Source organism: Narcine bancroftii, chromosome 5 (genome assembly GCF_036971445.1).
Source record: "Narcine bancroftii isolate sNarBan1 chromosome 5, sNarBan1.hap1, whole genome shotgun sequence".
NCBI lineage: Eukaryota > Metazoa > Chordata > Chondrichthyes > Torpediniformes > Narcinidae > Narcine > Narcine bancroftii.
This window is the reverse complement of record NC_091473.1, coordinates 221,472,060-221,492,554: the sequence shown is the minus strand read 5'-3', so window position 1 is coordinate 221,492,554 and position 20,495 is coordinate 221,472,060. Positions and strand designations below refer to the sequence as shown.

At 40.6% G+C, this 20,495-nt stretch overlaps 1 protein-coding gene and 1 long non-coding RNA gene across 6 annotated transcripts in view; one reads left to right on the top strand and one right to left on the bottom strand.

Moving 5' to 3' along the window:
• The window catches only part of LOC138764916 (NACHT, LRR and PYD domains-containing protein 3-like), a 56,580-nt gene extending 55,477 nt beyond the window's left edge, over positions 1-1,103 (bottom strand). For 4 of the 5 annotated variants that reach the window (XM_069941356.1, XM_069941355.1, XM_069941359.1 and 1 more), the window contains exon 1: positions 912-1,102. The gene's annotated coding sequence lies outside the window, so the exon portion shown is untranslated. Of the gene's footprint in view, positions 1-911 lie in introns of all 5 variants that reach the window. The other variant, XM_069941362.1, reaches the window with a different exon arrangement.
• Positions 913-18,776, top strand: LOC138764917 (uncharacterized). Its single transcript, XR_011358363.1, has 2 exons — positions 913-1,277; positions 18,430-18,776. It is a non-coding gene; the product is annotated as an uncharacterized lncRNA (long non-coding RNA).
• Positions 18,777-20,495: the final 1,719 nt, after the last annotated feature.

The following is a 20,495-nucleotide window of genomic DNA, read 5'->3' as shown; positions in this document are numbered from 1 at the left end:
ACACTGCAGTAAAATTATTGTAAAAACTTATTAGCCTCATTAGGGTAAGAGTAATTCACATTCTGTCAAGCTCCAGCTTAAGTAGATCACCTGGCAGGTCTTTGCCTGAATCACTGCTGGATCCCTTGTTGTAGTCATATATTAATAATTTGAATGAGTGTGAAAATGGCACATTATGCAATTTTGCAGACAATACCAAAATGGGTGGAGTGGTCAACAGCAAGGTAGGTTGTTTAAGGTCACAACACAAAGTGGGCAATGGAATTATATTCAGACAAGGGCAAAGTGATGAGAACGTTAAACCAGGGTAGGTCATACACACCATAAGACAGGGCAGGAGGTAGTATTTGTAGAAGAAAGAGAGGTAGGGTCCCAAGTACATAGTTCCCTGAATGCTGGAACACAGGTAGACAAAGCAATGAAGGCAAATAACTTGGTCATCAGAAAGGGCTCTCCAGTGAGGCATCATGTGACAGCTGGTCTAGACATTGGTGAGATGGAACAATATGCAATTCCAGTTCCCATATTATGGAAGGATTTGATGATGTGAGACCAGGTAAAGAAAATATTCACAAAAGTGTTGCCAGGACTGGAGGGCTTGTTAGAACAGGATGCTTTCCCTGCAGCAAAGGAGGCAGAGGTGTGATCTTAACAGGCATTTACAAATCGAGGGAAGCAGCACAAATAAGATGGACGATCACAATGTTTTCCACAGAGTAGAAGGCCAAAAACAAGCGAACACAGATTCAAAGCGAGCCGTTAAATGTTTAAAGGGATTATACTTGGTGATGGGATGCGGAAGAAGCTGCCAGAGGATGAGGTAGAGAAGGGAACGTTCAAAAACATTTCGACAGGCCCACGGGTAGGAAAGGTTTCGAGGGGATCTGGGCCAAATGAGTTTAAGGAGGTACCTTGGTCTGTAGAGAGAAATTAGGCCGAGGGGCTTTTTTCGGTTCTGGACGACTCCATGACGTGCGCCCATCGCGCCTCAGTCACCACACACACGCCTGAGCGACACTAAACAACTGTCCGACCATCGCGCGCCCTCCCTCAGGGCTCGGGTTCGGCCGGGCGGGCGCGCGCGCGCGCGACCCGTCAATAACTCGATGGCACTTCCGCTTCCCACTGCGAACGCAGTTCAAAGACGCGCATGCGTAACGGAGGCAGCTTCCCATCACGGTTTGAAGAAGGCGCGTCTCTTCGCGATGCCGGACGGTCTACGGACCGAAGAGGAGAACGAGGCAGCTATCGGGGAGATGCGGCTCGGTTTGAATGAGGTGAGTAAAACACGGAAGGCTGGAGATGTCAGAATCCCGAGAAATGCTGGAGGAACGAAGCTGAATCCCATGACTTATTACCAACGTTTCGGGCCCGAGAGAGTCCTCAAGACCCAGGCATGGAGATCCATCACTTTATTATTTGCTGTCTCGGGCCAATTTCATTCTGTTAAGGGCGCTTAGTTCTGCAGTGCAGTGGTGTGTTGTACTGATGGCGGGCTCCGCCCTCATCTCCCCTGGTTTCCTGCCTGAACCCTCTGAAGACCCTACCCTCGGTTCTAAGATTATAAAAGCTCTCCAGTCGTGAGAGCTTTTACTCACGTTCTAACTTTATTAGCATTCCCCAGAAGATGGAAGCGCTGCTCAAGCCAGGTCTGCTGCTGATTGACCCTTTGTCCCCCGACGTGGCTACTGAGTAGATTGCTTCCAGGGCTACCTGCCGTGACCAGAGGGCTGAACTCAGGAGGTCTGCACACATTTTGAGGGGAGGAAGGAAAGGGTATGCAGTCATCAGGGACTGCACTGCATATGATGCTGCCATCGAGGCTTTGAAGGCTTTGTACCGGAAAATGCAAAAAGAGGTCCTAGTGAGACACTGATTCATTCTACGTTGCCAAAGGCCAGGGCAGACCATCGATGATGACCCGCTGGATCTGTGGAGGTACGAAATGGCTACGGGCCCTGTTCGTAACAGATCTGGGACACTAGTTGCGGGGGTCCGCTCGAGGGACATGAGGCAGTAACTGATTGAGTCAGGTAAGAAGGACCTGGCTAGCCACGTTGAAGTGGCCCAGTCAGTGCAACAGGCCAAACACGAGAATGATAACCTCAAAGCGAGTGAGCTCGCTCACCCAGGTGACCCCTTCCAAGGACCGGCTGCTACTGCTACCCCAGCCCTAACAGCTGTTCCTTCCTGTGCTAGGGAGCGCTCACAAGCTAGGAAGTTATTTTCCGGCACCAAGGGCTAGCATCCCTGATCTCATTGCCTGGCTCAAGACTCAGTTTGCTCCATCTGTGGCAAGAAAGTGCATTGGGTGAGGGTTTGCCATGCGAGGGGAAGCTCGAGGAAGTCCATGACCTGCACCACTCTTAGATTCGATTCCAGCCCCAAGCCATCTGCCCCGAATTTGCCTGAACCCAGTTGCTGCACTATATGCCGAAGGAGGGTGGATGTGAGAAAATGTTGCAAAAAAGGCTCAGTGGCCATCTTGCTGCGATTCAAATTCAAATTCAGCGCCAACATTGTCAGAGGAAGGAGGGCAGCCATCTTGCTGCACCACAAGGTTGACGCTGTCATGATAATGAATATGTATGAGATGTACCGGAAGTCAGGTGGTATGAGAGAGAGATAAGAGCACAAGCAAGAGAACAAAGGAAACGGGAGAAGAAAGCCACAGAGAAGTTTACCTGATAAAACTTGTGTTTAATGTTTCATTAACTTCACATTTCGGGCCACAAATGTGACATTGGCGACGAGGATGAAAGAAGCTTGAAGAAAATTAAAGACTAAACAAGATTACAGAGGATTACAGACGACTTCAAGGTGATAAGAAATTTCTCTGTGACTCAGTACTTTTGGGGCTGGAATATTTCATCATGGCCAGACAATTGCTCAGTACGTGACAAGACTACGCCAGCTAGGTGTTGGATGCAATTACATGCCAGCTGATTTGGACAACCAATTACTGGATCAAGTCGTACAGCACTGCAGATCAGATAAACTCAGAAGACGTCTACTGGAAAGAGGGAGTGAGTTGGAACTCACCGATGCTTTAACCATTGCTGCTGCATTAGAGGCTGTTGAAGGGCAATTTCATACCATGACCCTGAAAGACAACTCAAGCCAGCAAATTAAGAGGCTCTCACATCGCCATAATCAGCCAAGATATATGCCGACACAGGACGTGGAGTGTTATCGATGTGGAAACCGAGGTCACTTTGGAAAAGACCCATATTGCCCGGCCAAAGGCAAAGTTTGCAGAAAGTGTGGAGGTAAGGACCACTTTGCAAAGAAGTGCAAAAGCAAGTCCAATGCAGACCAGAAGAGGAAGAGTACAACTTCCAAAGGCAAAGCCTGGGGGAAAGGAAAGTATCCTGGAAAGAAAGATACCATTTGCCAGATAGACGGTGACGATGATGATACCCAGGAGGAACAGAGTTGTTACCAACTTACGTTGAATGAAGTACGTCATGAGAAGGTCGCAGTGATCATTGGTGGAGTGTCAGTTCAGGTCACTGTAGACTCAGGCAGTGACAGTAATGTGATTGATCGACATTTATGGGAGAAGTTGAAAAGGAAAAAGATCATCTGTACCTCAAAGAAGTGTTCCAAGAAACTATATCCATTCACAGCAACTAAGCCATTGCAGACCATTGGATGTTTTACTGCAACTGTTGAAGCTGGAGATAAGTACACCGAAGCAGAGTTTATGGTCATAGAAGAGAGGGGAGAACCATTGCTGAGTAGAAGCAAGACCTGGCAATACTTCATATTGGAGCTTGTGTCAATTCAATTCAGTCATACGAGGATATGAAGCAAGAATTCCCCGCAGTCTTCCAAGGAGTAGGAAAGCTGAAAGGTCGACAATTGAAGCTAGTAGTAGATGAAACGGTCAAACCCAAGGCACAACCAATGCGCCGAACTCCATTTGGACTTCGTGGGAAAGTCGAAGCCAAAATTAAAGAATTGATCGAACAAGACATTATTGAACCGGTGGAACATTCAACACAATGGGTCAGTCCCGTAGTGATTGTGCCCAAACCAAAGGGTGAGATAAGACTATGTGTTGACATGAGAATAGCCAATGAAGCTATAATTAGAGAACGACACCCTATACCAACAGTGGAGGAAATAACTACCAGTAAGATATTCTCAAAAATTGATCTGAAATGGGGCTATCATCAATTAGAGCTGGATCCGGGTTCCCGAGATGTAACTACATTTGTGACTCACTGTGGATTGTATCGTTACAAAAGACTATCATTTGGAATTAATGCAGCTTCGGAGATCTACCAGTATGAAATCCATCGAGTGATTCAAGGCATTCCTGGAGTTGCCAACATTTCTGATGACATTATAGTCCATGCACCAACGAAGGAAGAGCATGATAAACGGTTGAGGCGTGTACTATCTAGACTACAGGAGGCAGGCCTTACCGTGAATGGAAACAAGTGCCAGTTTAGTGTGTCAGAAATGGACTTCATGGGACACAGACTTACACGGGAAGGACTAAACCCTGCAGAGGCCAAGGTGAAAGCTATTGCAGAGGCACGTGCACCTCAGAACGCAACAGAGGTGAGGAGTTTCCTGGGATTGGTCAATTTTTGTGCAAAGTTCATTCCTAATTTCGCTACAGTGGCAGAACCACTAAGGAAACTAACCAGGAAAGGAGTACTATTTCATTTTGGATCTGAGCAGAAGAAAGCATTCACAGCGCTGAAGCAAAGCCTGACAGATGCAAAAACTCTTGGATATTACGATCCGGCGGCATCAACCAAAGTCATAGCGGATGCCAGCCCAGTTGGTTTAGGAGCAGTGTTGGTCCAGATGCATGATGGAGGACCAAGAATCATTGCCTATGCCAGCAGATTGTTATCAGATGTGGAAAGAAGATACTCTCAGACAGAGAAAGAAGCACTCGGACTTGTATGGGCCTGTGAGAGGTTCCATACATATTTATACGGCATTGAATTTGAACTCATCACAGATCATAAGCCATTAGAGGTGATCTAAGCACCTAGATCAAAATCATGTGCCAGAATAAAGAGATGGGTACTCAGACTACAACCCTACAAATATAAAGTAATCCACATTGCAGGGAAAGCAAACATTGCTGATCCGCTGTCCAGATTGGTGAAGGATGGTGGTCCACAATCCAAGTCAGAATTGGGAACAGAAACAGAGCTTTGTACGCTTCGTAGCTATTCAGTCGACTCCGAAAGCTGTGACTACGAAGGAAGTCGAAAGAGAATCCGAACGTGATCCAGAACTCATGGAAGTAAGAGAATGTGTACAGCGTGGACTATGGGACAAGTGTACTCACAAGGCTTACATTCACATTAGAGACGAACTTTGTTGCATCGGACAGTATGTATTAAGAGGTTGCAGATTGGTGATTCCGCAAAGATTGAGACCGAAGATCGTATCCTTAGCGCATGTACCAAGCAAAAACCTCAGGACCAAGGTATGGTGGCCAAGTTGTGATAAAGACGCAGAGAAATTTGTTAAAACTTGTCACGGATGTCAAATCACAAGTAGGAGTAATCCGCCAGAACCGATCCGGAGTACGCAACTCCCGACAGGACCATAGATCGACGTAGCTGTTGATTTTCTTGGACCTTTACCGACGGGAGAATCAATTATGGTAGTGATAGATTACTACAGCAGATACTATGAGTATGTAGTGTTGAAGTCCACAACCACTGAAAAAACAATACAAGCGTTAGCAGAGATATTCGCAAGATATGGATTACCTGTTACATTATACTCTGACAATGGTCCACAATTCATTTCAGAGACATTTGCGGAATACATGAGGACCACAGGTATCCACCATCATAAAGTAACTCCGAAATGGCCGCAAGCCAACGGAGAAGTAGAGAGACAAAATCAATCCATTGAAAAATGATTGAGGATTGCACTCGCAGAAGGACAAAATTGGCGAGAAGCATTTCTATCTTATGTGGCTGTCTATCGAGCAATGCCTCATGCAACCACTGGAAAAAGTCCTGCAGAAGCATTTTTTGGGAGAAAAATCCGCACAAAAATGCCAGAAATAAAGGAAATCCAAGACGACCAGGAGATGAGGGACCATGATGCTGAAAAGAAAGGTGCAGCAAATCTGTACACAGATTCGAAACGTGGAGCCAAGTACTCAGACATCATGCCAGGAGATAATGTTCTAGTGAGGCATGAAACTGGTGGTAAGCTAGACACACCTTATTACCATCAACCCTATACTGTCGTATCCAGAAGTGGCAGTATGGTGACAATCAAGTCTCCGACTGGAGTCATGTATAAGAGAAATGTCTCAGGTGTAAAAAGGTACCAGTCCAGAGATACATCAAGCGAAGAGGTTGAAAGGCCAATACGAGATGCTGAAACTGAGAGACCTGATGATGTTCCAGAGGCAGTTACCAGCACTCCTGATGAAGTGACTAGAGCGCCAGAAACACCCAAAGCTGTGGCGAGCAGTATTTCCGACGCTGAGAGTGAACAACCGAGAAGCGACGACAATATCGCAGGCGGGCCGAAACGAAACCGGAAAGTGCCCAAACGATACGAAGACTTTGTGCCATAATTTTAATAAGAACTTTGAGACAGTATTTAATCTTATATCATAAAGTGCATGTATGAATGTTGTAGGAAGTAAATTTTATGTAGTTGAGTTATAATATTACCATTAGTTACGATGTTTGTATGTTTCCGAGGGATATTGGTAAGTGAAGGTAAAGTTTATTTCTGATTAAAGGAGGGATGTCATGATAATGAATATGTATGAGATGTACCGGAAGTCACGTGGTATGAGAGAGAGATAAGAGCACAAGCAAGAGAACAAAGGAAACTGGAGAAGAATGGCACAGAGAAGTTTACCTGATAAAACTTGTGTTTAATGTTTCATTAACTTCACATTTCGGTCCACAAATGTGACAGACGCCATCTCACCCACGGGCAACCCAGGACAGTGGGGGCCACTCAAGTGAGGAGAACAGCGTCTCCAGAGTCCTTGCCTCAGTGGTTCTAGATCAGGACGGCCTCACCACCTTAGCAACTCCATAGTGACTGTTAATGTAAATAAACACTCCACTAAATACCTATACTGAAAAGGTTCATAGACTCTCAGACTGTAGAAGAATACAACCTAAAGATGTATCCTTCCAATTAATGTATATTTCTTGCATCTCATTTGCACTCTACTCATATTCAAGAACATTGCATAGTACATTTGCCTTTTGTGGGGGGAGGGATTTTGTAAAATACGCCTGTATGAACTTAATGAATTGTGTGCTCTGGTGTTGTTGGGTCTAGACTTCCTGTGTCACCTTAAAAGTGTGTCCTTGAAGTATTCTGGTCCCCTCCCCCATAACAGTTTGGAATGGAGGGCCCTTAAAATCAGAACCCACATGCAATTGAATATTGATGCCCCCACCTCTCTTCCCAAATCTGTCCCCAGATGGCAAACCTATTGCTACCAAGAGCAAAAGGTACAGCACAGCAGACTGAGACTTCATAAAGTCTGAGATACAATGTCTACTCAATAAAGGTATCAACGAATCTAGCACTAGCCCTTGGAGAGAGCAAGTGGTAGTAGTAAAAGGGGAAAACAAGTCCAGGCTAGTAACTGACTATAGCCAAACTATTTATTGGTACATATTCCTGGACACTTACCCCTCCCTTGGATTGCAGACGTGGTGAATGATATTGCGCAGTATTGGGTCTATTTGACCATCGACCTGAAAGCTGCTTGTCACCAGTTGCCAATCCATTCCGAAGACCATCCAAAAATGGCATTTGAGGCTAATGATCGTCTCTATCAATTCCAGAGGATCCATTTCTGTATTTCTAATGGTTTCCATCTTTTCCAGAGGAAGATGGACAGAATGGTAGATGAGTATGGGTTGAAGGCTACCTTCCCCTACCTCGATAACTTCACCATTGTGGCCATACACTGGAGGACCATGACACCAACTTTCAGAGTTTTCTCCATGCAGCAAAAGCCCTGAACCTCACTCACAATTCTAGCATCTGTGTGTTCTGGACTAAATGTCTGGCTATCCTTGGATACATGATGGAGAATGGCATAACTGCCCCCGACTCCGATAAGATGTGCCCCCTTAGAACTCCCCGTTCCCAGGACCATGAAGGCTTTGAGGACACCACTCATTTTGGGGCAGCTATGTCTACTGCTAGTAGAACAGAAGTCTCCATTTGGGATATCATCCGTCAGGCAGGATGGTCAAATGAAAGAACTTTTAGCAGGTTTTACAATAAACCTTTGAGGATGGAGGGGCAAAATTTAATTGCAGCAATTTTGCAGGCTGCCGATTGAATTGTGACTCTTTCTGGAGGTCCATTGATTTACCCTGTGGTCTTTCAAACCATGTGAAAAAGAGACCACTAAGCTTTGAAATCTCATTAGCGAGCCAATAAACATTATGAAAAATAGAGCATTAAACAAGAACTTATCAGTTCGAAGTTTGATGATTATTATTTGAGTAATGGGAGTGATGAGATAATATGCCTTCCTGTAATTACTTTGAACATTGTTCAGGTAGTTTCTAGTGAATCATGTATGCCTCACAATAAAACGCTCTTTTGAAAGAATTATACCAGTGGATGTCTTTTTCAAGATTCAGAGATTGGCTGCACATGTTCAGATGGGATCTCGTATTATCTCACCACTCCCATTACTCAAATAATAATCATCAAACTGAACCGGTAAGTTCTCATGTTCCATTATTTATCAAATTATTGTTATCACACTAAATCTTAGTATGTCACATCATCTGCTGTATTTTAGAGGTAGGGTTCTTTTGGGCAATAGTAGTTTGACTCCTGAATCTCTAAATATATTGTCCCTCAGGCTGAAAGCACAATGTAAAACATTTTGAATCAAACCCTTAATCTACAACAGTCTCCCCAACTGATATTAGGGAGACTGGGTCTGTGCATGGGGGGGGGGGGGATACCAGGATGCCAGGATGGATGGATGTTTATCGAGAAAAAAAAAACAATTAAAAGACTAAACAGAATCGTAAAAGATTGTTTACCGTCACCATTTATTTCTCACTTATTATGTGCTATATCTCGGATTTTTCTGATGTACTTTTTGCTTTGTGATGTGTCCTTACAGTTCCACAATTCTGCTTGAAGGGCTTAAGCCTGAAATGTTGGGTGTGTATCTTTGCTGTATAAAGTACACTGTTGGACCTGCTGAGTTTCTCCAGCAGTGTGTTTATGCTTCAATTTCAGTGGATGCAGACCTTCGTGTTTTACTTTTGCTTAATTAGTGTTCTTTTTAAAAATATGTTATTTATAGTTTTAAAAACTGAACTCAACAGTTTACACACGTTACTCACAGCTTTACAAATTTGTATCAATTACAACTTATCCTAATCCCATCTATGCAAAGCCTAACACTCCTTTCCCTTTCTCCCTCCCCCCCACCACCACATTCCTTTGACCTCAAACACTTAACAATTGGACAACTGAAGAGCAAAAAAAACCACTTAGTACATTAAAACGTTCAAATGGGATTAAATAATATCCCGGAGTTATGAGTGTAGCTTGGCCCAGCGGCCAGAGATTCGTCTGATTTTTACTTTGTTTTCCTGTATTTCCTTGGCTGGACTGAGGCGGATCCTCATTGCCCCCCCCCCCCCACCCCAGTGATTGGGGAGGAATTTGAGTGAGCCAGGCCCCTTGGCAAAGTTGTCTCTTTTCACAGCCGTGCTCCAATATTCCTCAAATGTGGCTGCCAAATTTTTTGCAAGGTGCAGTACCTTCCCCTCAAGTTATAGGTGACTTTCTCCAGGGGAACACAGGCTTGCATCTCCCTGCTCCATTGCTCAGGCAAGCATTGGATTTCCAGATAACTGCTATGCATTTCCTGGCCATCTCCAAGGCAATCATTACGAATTGAATTTCGAATTTGGACAGCTTCATTTTAACTCTTACCCAGCAGGAACAACTCGGGGTCCTGTGGGAAATTTTTTAAATATAATTTTTTATTTTTCACACTGTGAACCATATCAACCAAAATATATACAAATGTTTCTCATTAAATATACACAGTGACATTTTCTCCCTTTATTCCCCCCTTCCCACCCCACTCCAAAACCAATAAATATTCAACATATACAATACAATAAAACCATAAAACAATGTCTTCACACAATGAAAAATAAACAAGAAAAATGTGTCATCTACTTTGACACATGAATCAAGTTGTTTTGTCTTATCATTTTAGGGGGTGGAGGTCTGAGGCAAGCCCTCTTTGTTATGTTCCATGTATGGTTCCCAATTTTGTTCAAATAATATGACTTTATTTATTAAATTATGTTTTTTTTTTCCAGTGGAATACATTTATTTATTTCCATGTACCATTGGTGTATTCTCAGGCTCGCTGCCATTTTCCAAGTTGACATTAAACATTTTTTTGCTACTGTGAAGGCTATCATAATAAATCTTTTTTGCACTTTATCCAATTTGAGGCCTAATTCCTGACTACTTGTGTTACTTAAAAGAAAGATCTCTGGATTTTTTGGTATGTTTTTTTTTGTGATTTTATTTAATATGTGATTTAGATCTTTTCACTTTTGTACATGCCCAAATTGCATGTACTGTTGTTCCCATTAGCTTTTTACAGTGAAAACATCTATCTGATATTGTTGGATCCCATTCTTTTATCTTTGAGGTGTGATAATATAACCTGTGTAACCAATTATACTGTACCTTGTGTAACCTTGTATTTGTTGTATTCTTCATAGTTCCAGAACATAACTTCTCATGCTTCATTTTTTATCTTTGTTTAAATCTTTTTCCCACTTTTGTTTAGTTTATAGTTTATTTCATCATTTTCCTTATCTTGCAGCTTAATGTACATGTTCGTTATAAATCTTTTAATTATTATTGTGTCTGTAATCACATATTCAAAGCTGCTTCCTTCTGGTAATCTCAATCTGTTTCCCAATTTATCTTTTAAATAAGTTTTCAGTTGATGATATGCAAACATTGTACCATGAGTTATTCCATATTTGTACTTCAACTGTTCAAATGTTAATAAATTATTTCCCAACAAACAATTTTCTATTCTTTTGATTCCTTTTCTCTCCCATTCTCAAAAGGAAAGGTTATATATTGTAAAAGGGATTAGTAGGTTTTGTGTAAATAACAATTTTGGTATTTGGTAATTTGTTTTTTTTTCCTTTCTAAGTGGATCTTCTTCCATATATTAAGTAAATGATGCAAATCTGGTGAGCTATTTTATTGCACCAGCTTCTCATCCCACTTATAAAGTATATGTTCCGTTACCTTCTCCCCTATTTTATCTAGTTCTATAGTCCAGACTGGTTTTTCCCTTGTCTGGTAAAAATCTGATAAATACCTTAATTGTGCGGCTCTATAATAATTTTTAAAGTTTGATAACTGCAAACCACCTTGGTTATACCTCTCTGTTAATTTATCTAACACTACCCTCGGTTTCCCTCCTTTCCACAAGAATTTCCATATTCTCTTTAGTTCATTGAAGAATTTCACTGTTAAGGGAATTGGTAACGATTGAAATGAGTATTGTATCTCTTTTAATGTAATTTGCCCTCCCTATCAATGTTAGTAGTAATTCTTTCCAATGTTCTAAGTCTTACTGCAATTTCTTTTAAGCTAAATAATTTAGTTTTTACAAGTGGCTTAAGTTATTATCTAACCTGATACCTAGATATTGGATTGCTTGTGCTTGCCATTTAAATGGTGATTCTTTTTTAAATTCTGTATAATCCGCATTACTCATTGGCATCACTTCAGTTTTATTTGCGTTGATCTTGTACCCCGCTATTTTTCCATACTCCATTTTCTTATGTAATTCTTTTATTGATATTTCTGGTTCTGTTAGGAATACTATGATGTCATCTGCAAATAAACTGATTTTATACTCCTTCTCCTTTATTTTTATCCATTCTATTTTATTTTCTGTTCTTATCAGTTTTCCAATGGTTTTATTGCTAAGGCGAACAATGAGGGGGATAATGAACATCCCTGACTAGTTGACCTACTTGATTTCAATTGGCTTGTTTTTTTTTTTGTTTTGTTTTTTTTTCCAAACAGCTGCTTTATTTGGTCCAAATTCAGGACATGAGATTCAATTCCTGTAATTGGGTGAAACGGTTAGTGAAATGTTATTATATAACTAACGACCCAGGATCGAATCAAGTCCTGCCTGTTAAGAGTCAGTATGAACCCCCTGTAATTAATAGGTTAATTGGGCAGCACGAGGTTCATGGGCTGGAGAACCTTTAACCGTGATGTATTGATAATGTTTAAAAATATATAATCGGAGTCACTAATATTGATGGAGAGAATCTATTCCACCTCCACTTCCCACTGCCTTTTAAAAGCAAGCAACATATTAAAAGACTCACCCCTCCCCAGACACACTCCCTTTCCCCTCCTCCCCATGTGGATGATTCACCAGTGTGAGATCACCCTCCAACAGATTCCTTCCCCCTGTTATCAGACTCCTGATGATCCTCATACCTGCTGCTTTTACCTTGTACCAACTGATCTGTCCCTGTAACTACACTTCTGCACTGTGGCTTATTTGCTGGACTATGTACAGGATGTCTAGCTAGATTGCTCCAAAACAAACTTCCTCACTGCATCTTTGTACATGTGACAATAAACTTGAACCTGAAAACAAACTGCAAATTGACCACAAGACCAGGACCTGTTTGAATTTGTTGCCTCAATAACCACAAGACTCCTTTCACCCTTGCCCTGCGTGGGAGCCCCCACTCATCCGTGCGGCCGGGGGGAAACAGGGGCTGCAGCCGGACACACGCGTTGTCAGGGACCTTTCTCCCCGATTTTTTTTTTTTTTTCCCCCCCCCCCCTCCACCCTCTCCGTGGGACAGGAGGCGCGGTCTCTGCCCTCTCACCCCTCCTCACCCGTTTACTGTGGGGGGACGAGGCACCGGCCCCTCCCGAAGGCCGCACTCACCACCGCCACCCCCCCACCCCGGGCAACACGGGATTCAACAAAGGCCGAGTCCGCACCCCGGGCACCGAACACTTCGGACCCTCCGGCTGCTCCGCCGGGCCGTGGCAAGTCTCACCTCCAAGCCGTGGCCAGGCCGCAGTCTCATCGATTTCAATTGGCTTGATACATATCCATTTACTGTTACCTTCGCCAATGGTCCATTATGCAATGCTTTAATTCAATTAATATATTTTTCTGATAGATTGAACCTCTGTAAAACTTTAAATAGATAGTTCTACTCTACTCTGTCAAAGGCCTTTTCTGCTTCTAAAGCAACAGCCACTGTTGGCTTCTTGTTTCCTTGAACTGCATGAATTAGATTAATAAGTTTACAGACATTATCCGCTGTTCGTCTTTTAATAAAACCAGTTTGATCTTGTTTTACTATTTTTGGTACACAATCGGCCAATCTGTTTGCTAATAATTTCACTATTAACTTATAATCTGAGTTAAGTAGAGATATTGGTCTATATGATGCTGGTGTTAATGGATCCTTCCCCGTCTTTGGTATTACTGTAATTATTGCTGTCTTACATTAATCTGGCAAGTTTTGTGTTTCTTCTACCTGGTTCATTACTTCCAGGAGAGGAGGAATTAATAACTCTTTAAATGTTTTATAGAATTCTATGGGGAATCCATCCTCTCCTGGTGTTTTATTGTTCGGCAGCTTTTTTTAATATATCCTGTACTTCCTCTATTTCAAATGGTTTTATCAGTTCCTCTTCTTGCAATTTCGGCAGTTCAATTTTTGCTAAAACTCTTCTATTTTATCATCTTTTCCCTCGTTCTCAGTTTGGTATAATTGTTCATAAAATTTCTTAAAGTTTTCATTAATCTCTATTGGGTGAAATGTAATTTGTTTGTCCTTTTTCCTTGATGCCAATACAGTTCTTTTAGCTTATTCTATTATAAGTTGCCAGGCTAATGTTTTGTGTTTTTTCTACCAATTCGTAATACTTATGCATTATTTTCATTATGTTCTTCTCCACCTTGTTTCTTAGTAATGTTTCATGTTTTATTTTTTGTCCGCCAATTCTCTCTTTTTCGTTATATCATCCCTTTTTACTAGTTCCATTCCTGTACTTACTATCTCCCTTTCCAACTGTTCTATTTCCCAATTGTAGTCCTTTTTCATCTTAGTTACATAACTTATTTTTTGTCCTCTAATGAAGATTTTCATTGTGTCGCATAATATAAATTTGTCTTTCACTGATTCAGTGTTTATTTCAAAATGTTTTAATTTTACATTCAATAAAGTCTCTATATTCTTGCATTTTAAGTAGCATGGAGTTTAACCTCCATCTATATGTTCTTTGTGGGATGTCCTCCATTTCTATTGCTGATATTAGGGGTGAATGATCTAATAGTAGTCTAGCTTTTAACTCAGTTTTCCTACCTCTCCCTTGAATATGGGCTAACAACAAAAACATATCAATCTTTGAGTATGTTTTATGCCTACTCGAATAATATAAATATTCCTTCTCACTTGGGTGGGTGCTGCCTCCTCCATATATCCATAAGTTTCTTTTCCTGCATTGATTTAACCATAAATTTGGCTACTTTATTCTTTTTGCTTGTCTTTTGTCCAGTTTTATCCAACTTTGGATCCAAATTAAGGTTAAAATCCCCTTCTATCAATGTATTTCCTTGTGTATCTACAATCTTCAAAAAAATATCCTGCATAAACTTTTGATCCTCCTCATTAGGTGCATATATATTGAACAAATTCCAAAATTCTGAGTATATCTGACACTTTATCATTACATACCTCCCTGCTGGATCTATTATTTCCTCCTCTATTTTGATTGGTACATTTTTATTAATTAATATAGCTACATCTCTGCCGCTATGTGTCCTACCCAGTCTCTCTTTAATTTGTTATGTTCCACTTCAGTTAGATGCATTTCCTGCACAAATGCTATATCTATTTTTTCTTTTTTTAGTAAATTTAATAGCCTCTTCCTTTTAATTTGTTTATGCATTCCATTAATGTTTATAGTCATATAGTTCAACGAGCTGTCTTGTATCTTGTTTACATCTAATTTCTCCTTCCTCACCACCTCCATCCCCCTTTTCCCCATTTTCATCTGTTTTCTCTCTTTAAACTCAATGCATGACAACACATTTAAAACATAAATACTCCAATAATTCCTACACCCAATATTACCTTAACCCCAAATGGCCCCCTTCTCTGAGTTGCCCCTTAACCCTTGCCGGGCAACCACAACTCCTCTTTCCATTTGGATTATGATCTTGCTCGCAAGTGTCAACTGATTTCGCAGTGACAGTTATTCTCTTCCCCCCCAACCCCACCCCAGAGAACACTTTTTTTTACACATATAAAAAGCTCTCCCTTTTTTTGTATCCCCTTACTTCCTTCCTTCCCTTCTCTTTTCCCTCTTTAATTCTTTACATATACATTTTATCGCCGTTCTTCATTCTTATTACATCTCTTCATCTCTCCTTCTGTCCTGCAAACGCTCTGCAAATTCTTGTGCCTCCTCCGGATCTGAGAACAGCCTGTTTTGCACCCCGGGTATAAGTATTTTAAGCACCGCTAGATATCTTAACAAACACTGTTGGGACTAACTCTGCCCTGGGGCATTGGCAAGTGAACTGGCGTGGACTTGACGGGCCGACAAGGCCTGTTTCCACACCGTAAACAGTTATATGGTTATATGAATTTATAATCTTTTTTCCATAAAATCATTTTTGCTGTATTAAACTCCTTCCACTTCTTTAAGAGTTCAAAACTTATGTTTTGGTAAAAATAATATTTTTTGACCCTTGTATTCCAATGGCTTATTATCTTCTCTAATTTTATTCCTTGCCCGCTCCAGTATATTTTCTCTTGTTGTATATCTAAAAAAATTTACTAAGATGGATCTAGATTTTTGATGTGTCTGCAGTTTCGGAGCTAGTGCTCTGTGTGCCCTTTCTATTTGCATTTCTTCCTGCATTTCTGTTGTTCCCAGGACCTGTGAGATCCATTCTTTTATAAATTCCTTCGTATCTGTGCCTTCTTCATCTTCCTTCAGGACCACTATTTTTATGTTGTTTCGTCTACTATAATTTTCCTACATATCAATTTTCTGAGATAACAACTCTTGTCTCTTTAATTGGTCACTTTCTTCCAATTTTCCTCTTGTTGTTTACTTCCATTTCTACAGCCATTTCTCGTTCTTCCACATTTTCTACTCTTCCCTATTTCTGTCATGACTAGTTCTAATCTTTGCATTTTATCTTCTGTTCCTTTCATTTTTCTTTTAATTGAACTAAATTCTAATGACAACCATTCTTTTAATGATCTCGTTTGTTCTTCAAAAAAGCTTTATCTATATTCTGTCCATCTGTTTTACCTTCTATTTCTCTGTGAAGATCTTGGTCTTCTTCTTCTGTGTCTGTACCTGTGTTTGTCTTTTTCTTCTCTTTGTATTGTATCTCTTCTGATTTTCCTGATGAGTTGCTTGTATCACTTTGTTGGGCCTCTTCTTGCTGGGCCTCCTGCTGCTGCTCCTCTTGCCGTTCACCCTGTTGACTTTTTTTCTCACCTGGTACCTCACTCCCTCTCCTGCCGCCTCCCTCATCTTCCAGCTGAGAGCCCTGGTGTCGGGCGTCTGTCAGCTGGTCGCCGTGTTGTTGCCTACTCGTCGGCTGAGCCTCCCCTCCCGTTGGTGTTCTTTTACCTTTGATTGCGCAGTTTTGTTTGGCTCAGAGAGCCATTTTTGCAGTCCACTGGTCTGGGGATTGCGACTCCGCAGGGCCAGCACCAATCTTGGAGAACGGACGTTCTTCGCCACCATGACTGCCTGTTCCTTTGTGCAGGTACGGTCTTCTTTCTTTTCCAGTGACTTTTTTTCTCGTTTTTACTTTTTCCTTCTTAGGTGCCATCTTCTTTCTCTTCTCTGCAATTTTATCTTCTACTTCTTGTATTTTATAATTGTTGAACTTTCTCTTTTCTGACTTTTTTTCTTTTTTATGGAGAGGGCTTGTTTTACCCTACTGACTTCTACTCCATCACGTGACTCCACAGGGTCCTGTGGGAATTCTTTACCTATAATTTTCCCTGAGACTTTGCCTAGTTCTGTCCAGAAGGACCTCACCTTCGTACATGTCCAGGTTGCTTGCACAAAAGTTCCTATCTATCTCAATGCCACACCTAAAGCAATGATCTGACTAATTAGTGTTACCTGAATGAAACTGAGCTGGGCTGTTTTTTTTTAAACTGTGCCAAGATGTGCAACTTCAGATGTTTCATTTCTCCAGCTGATATCTTATTTTGGGATGTTTGATGGATATTTGACATTTAATGTGGCTGAAATTAAGCATCTGCTGTGATATTTGAATTCTGAGTTGCTGAATTATTTTGAGTTACATCGTCATTTGGATGTGCTGCAGCTATGTAAGGTGCTCTATGATTCGATGGCTCTGGCATATGTTCCACTACATCATCAATAGTTAATGAATAATTTTAAAAATTGTTTTTTTTTATTGATATCTGTTATTTTGAGGTGGTTCGGCAGATGTGCCATGACATATTAATTTCAATAAATATATACTGCTTTTCTCTCTGGTTTCATTGTCTTTCTGGGTGAGGGAAGTGAGGATAATTGTTTTAGCCTGATGTTCTGAATTATTGTTGGGTGACTACAAGCTGCTCTCACACTGAGATTTTTTTTCTTGGTCCCATTTGTTGCATTCGTTTTAAATATTTACTATGCTAATGCTCTAAATTGGTCGACTAAAATTTGAATCAATTTCTGATATTTAAACGTTCTTTGTAGTATTGGTTCGTAGAGCTTTACATATCAGCGATCTGGTTTTTTTTCTGTATTTTTAATTTCCAATGCAATATTGAAGTTTTTCCTTTTGCCCGTTCTACTTGGGGTTGACGTACTTTATGTTTTGAGACACTTGACAAGTGAGCTGTGGTGCTTTTGAGAGTTACTTCAGGAACGATGACGATTATTATTGATCTTAAATGGTGTGAAAATAAGCTCCGAAAAGAACGAACAAGATGCATTGACGGGCTGTCCTCGTTATACTGTTTTTCGCGACCAAAACCCTTTTTAAAATTAAGAGTTGAAAATTGAGACCGTGTTCTTAATTTTGAAGGGTTTTAACATTGAGTTAATTTGAGACATTTCATTTGTGGAAGGTGTTCAATAAGCATTATCATTTTTATGAGAGCAGCTTCATTAATTTGACCGGTTCAGTTCAACATTACACTAGATCTTTGTTTTGATAATTATAGTAATAGAATCCAATATAATAAAGCAGACAATTTGCCGCCCCACCTCCACACTGATACACAATTACGTATTTATGGTAATCCCATTCAGCAGTACTATGCCCATACCCTTTTGTCGTGGGATAATTCTCTGCAGTTCTTTCAACAGGTCCCAGAACACTGACGCTGCACGTTCGAATCTTTCGCTTAGAGGTGATGGAACTTTCTCCTTCATGGTTTCTGTATCATCCTCTCGCAGCTACTATTACACCATTGAACAAATGAAATGATTGGATATTTCACCGCATCCCAGAGTTGATCTCTGAACTTAGATTGAGTCACCACTTAGACGAATGTGTTTATGCAACAGTTTAAATTCAGGAGTAAAGTTCCAGCTTGACGGAATATATTCTCGGATTCGTTAAAATCACTACGATCTTTTCCTGTAATTGTATAATAGATGAAATAAAGGACATATACCATCCACAATGGTATGAAGCTCCCGGATAAGGCAAAGAGCAAAATGATAAACTTTTTTCTGCTTTCCATCTCCGGGTCATTGCGATTATCTGTATTTCCTTTTCTCTTTAGCTCTTCGCGCACTCGGCTGGCCACTATAATGTGTCTGACTGTCAGTGCGTTGAATAATAATATTAAGGCAAATGGGAGTAAAGGCATTAAAACGGTATCAAACCAATCAAATCCCACCCACCCCAGCTCAGAATAATAACCTGGCTTATTGTAACTGCCCCACGGAAACGTTATTGATGATTGTCCAAGATTTCAGTGTAAAATACCAGGGAATGTTTTTTACGAAGAGGAGACATCCTGTGGTCCCAAGTACGACAATCGCCGTTCTCTCTGTGCAATACTTCACTTTAAGTTTCTGACAACAAATGACTACAAATTGATCAAAGGTGAAGGCTACGGTGAACCAAACAGAAGAATTGGTACTTGCGCGACTCAGGACAAGGATAACATTGCACACTGGGGTGATATCCAAGAAACTCCCAGGGAAGTAATAATAACTGATCATCCAGAGAAAGACCTCAGTGATTATGGATAATAGATCCGATGCTGCCATAGCCACCAGATAGTGTATGGTGCACGATGAGAGACCGCATTTACCTCAGGACAGGATCACAATCGCTACTAGATTCACTTGAAAATAAAAAAAATAATTGAACTGGTAAAATACATTGTTATTAACAGCAAATGTTTTCTAAATAAAGACATAAAGAATCACAGCGCCACAGTTTTGCAGTACAGAAACAATATCTTCAGCACAATTTGTTCATGCCGACCAAGTTGTCTCCCTAAAGTAGTCCCATTTGCTTGCGTTCAGTGCAAATCTGTCAAAATGCTACTCATAGATAAAACTGTCTACTGCTTTTTAAAATTTTACAATTATAACTGCCTGCACCATTTCCTGTGATATTTATTTCGATATATCCAGTACACAGTACGACAAAGTGCCCTTCAGAATCCTTTACGGATTTATCCCTTCACTTTCAATGCATCTCCTCTCGTTTTAGATTAACTTGTAAGAAAGTTTATTACTATTTAATTTAACTCTGCCCTTTATGATTATACAAGTCTCTGAAGTTACCCTCTCAACCTCCTATTATTCAGGGATATGTTCTAATCTGTCCAGTCTCTATCAAAAATAGTAGCCTGCAAGTCTCAGTAATGTTTCTGTGTATCTTTTCTGGACGCCTTTCATCGTCATGATATCCTTTTCGATAACTCGGTGAATAAAACCGTGTTCCCATCCATAAATTCAATGATTACACCTCTGTGGTGAGGAGGATCTCTAGTGACGAAATGGAGCTGAAAAATAAGATAGAGTGACAACCTGATCAAAGGAATGGTTATAAAAACAAATTAATTTTTTTTCAAAGAAAATTCTAATTCTGTTCAAAGTAAGTTTGTATTATGGGATGCTATGAAAGCCTATTTGAGGACAAATAATAAAGAAGAATCTATTAAATCAGAGTTTTGAATTAGTGAAACAGATTGAGTTAGAAAAGGAATTTCAGAAAGATGCTACAGAAGATCAGAAAATAAAATTATCTAGGTTGAAATTGGAATATAATACTTTGCTATCTTATCAATTTGAATGTGTGATTAATAGGATTAAGCAAAAGTATTATGAATGGGGAGAGAAAGCACATAAGGTACTGCGTGGTAATTAAAGAAAGAACAGATTTCGAGGACTATTAATGCTGTTAGACA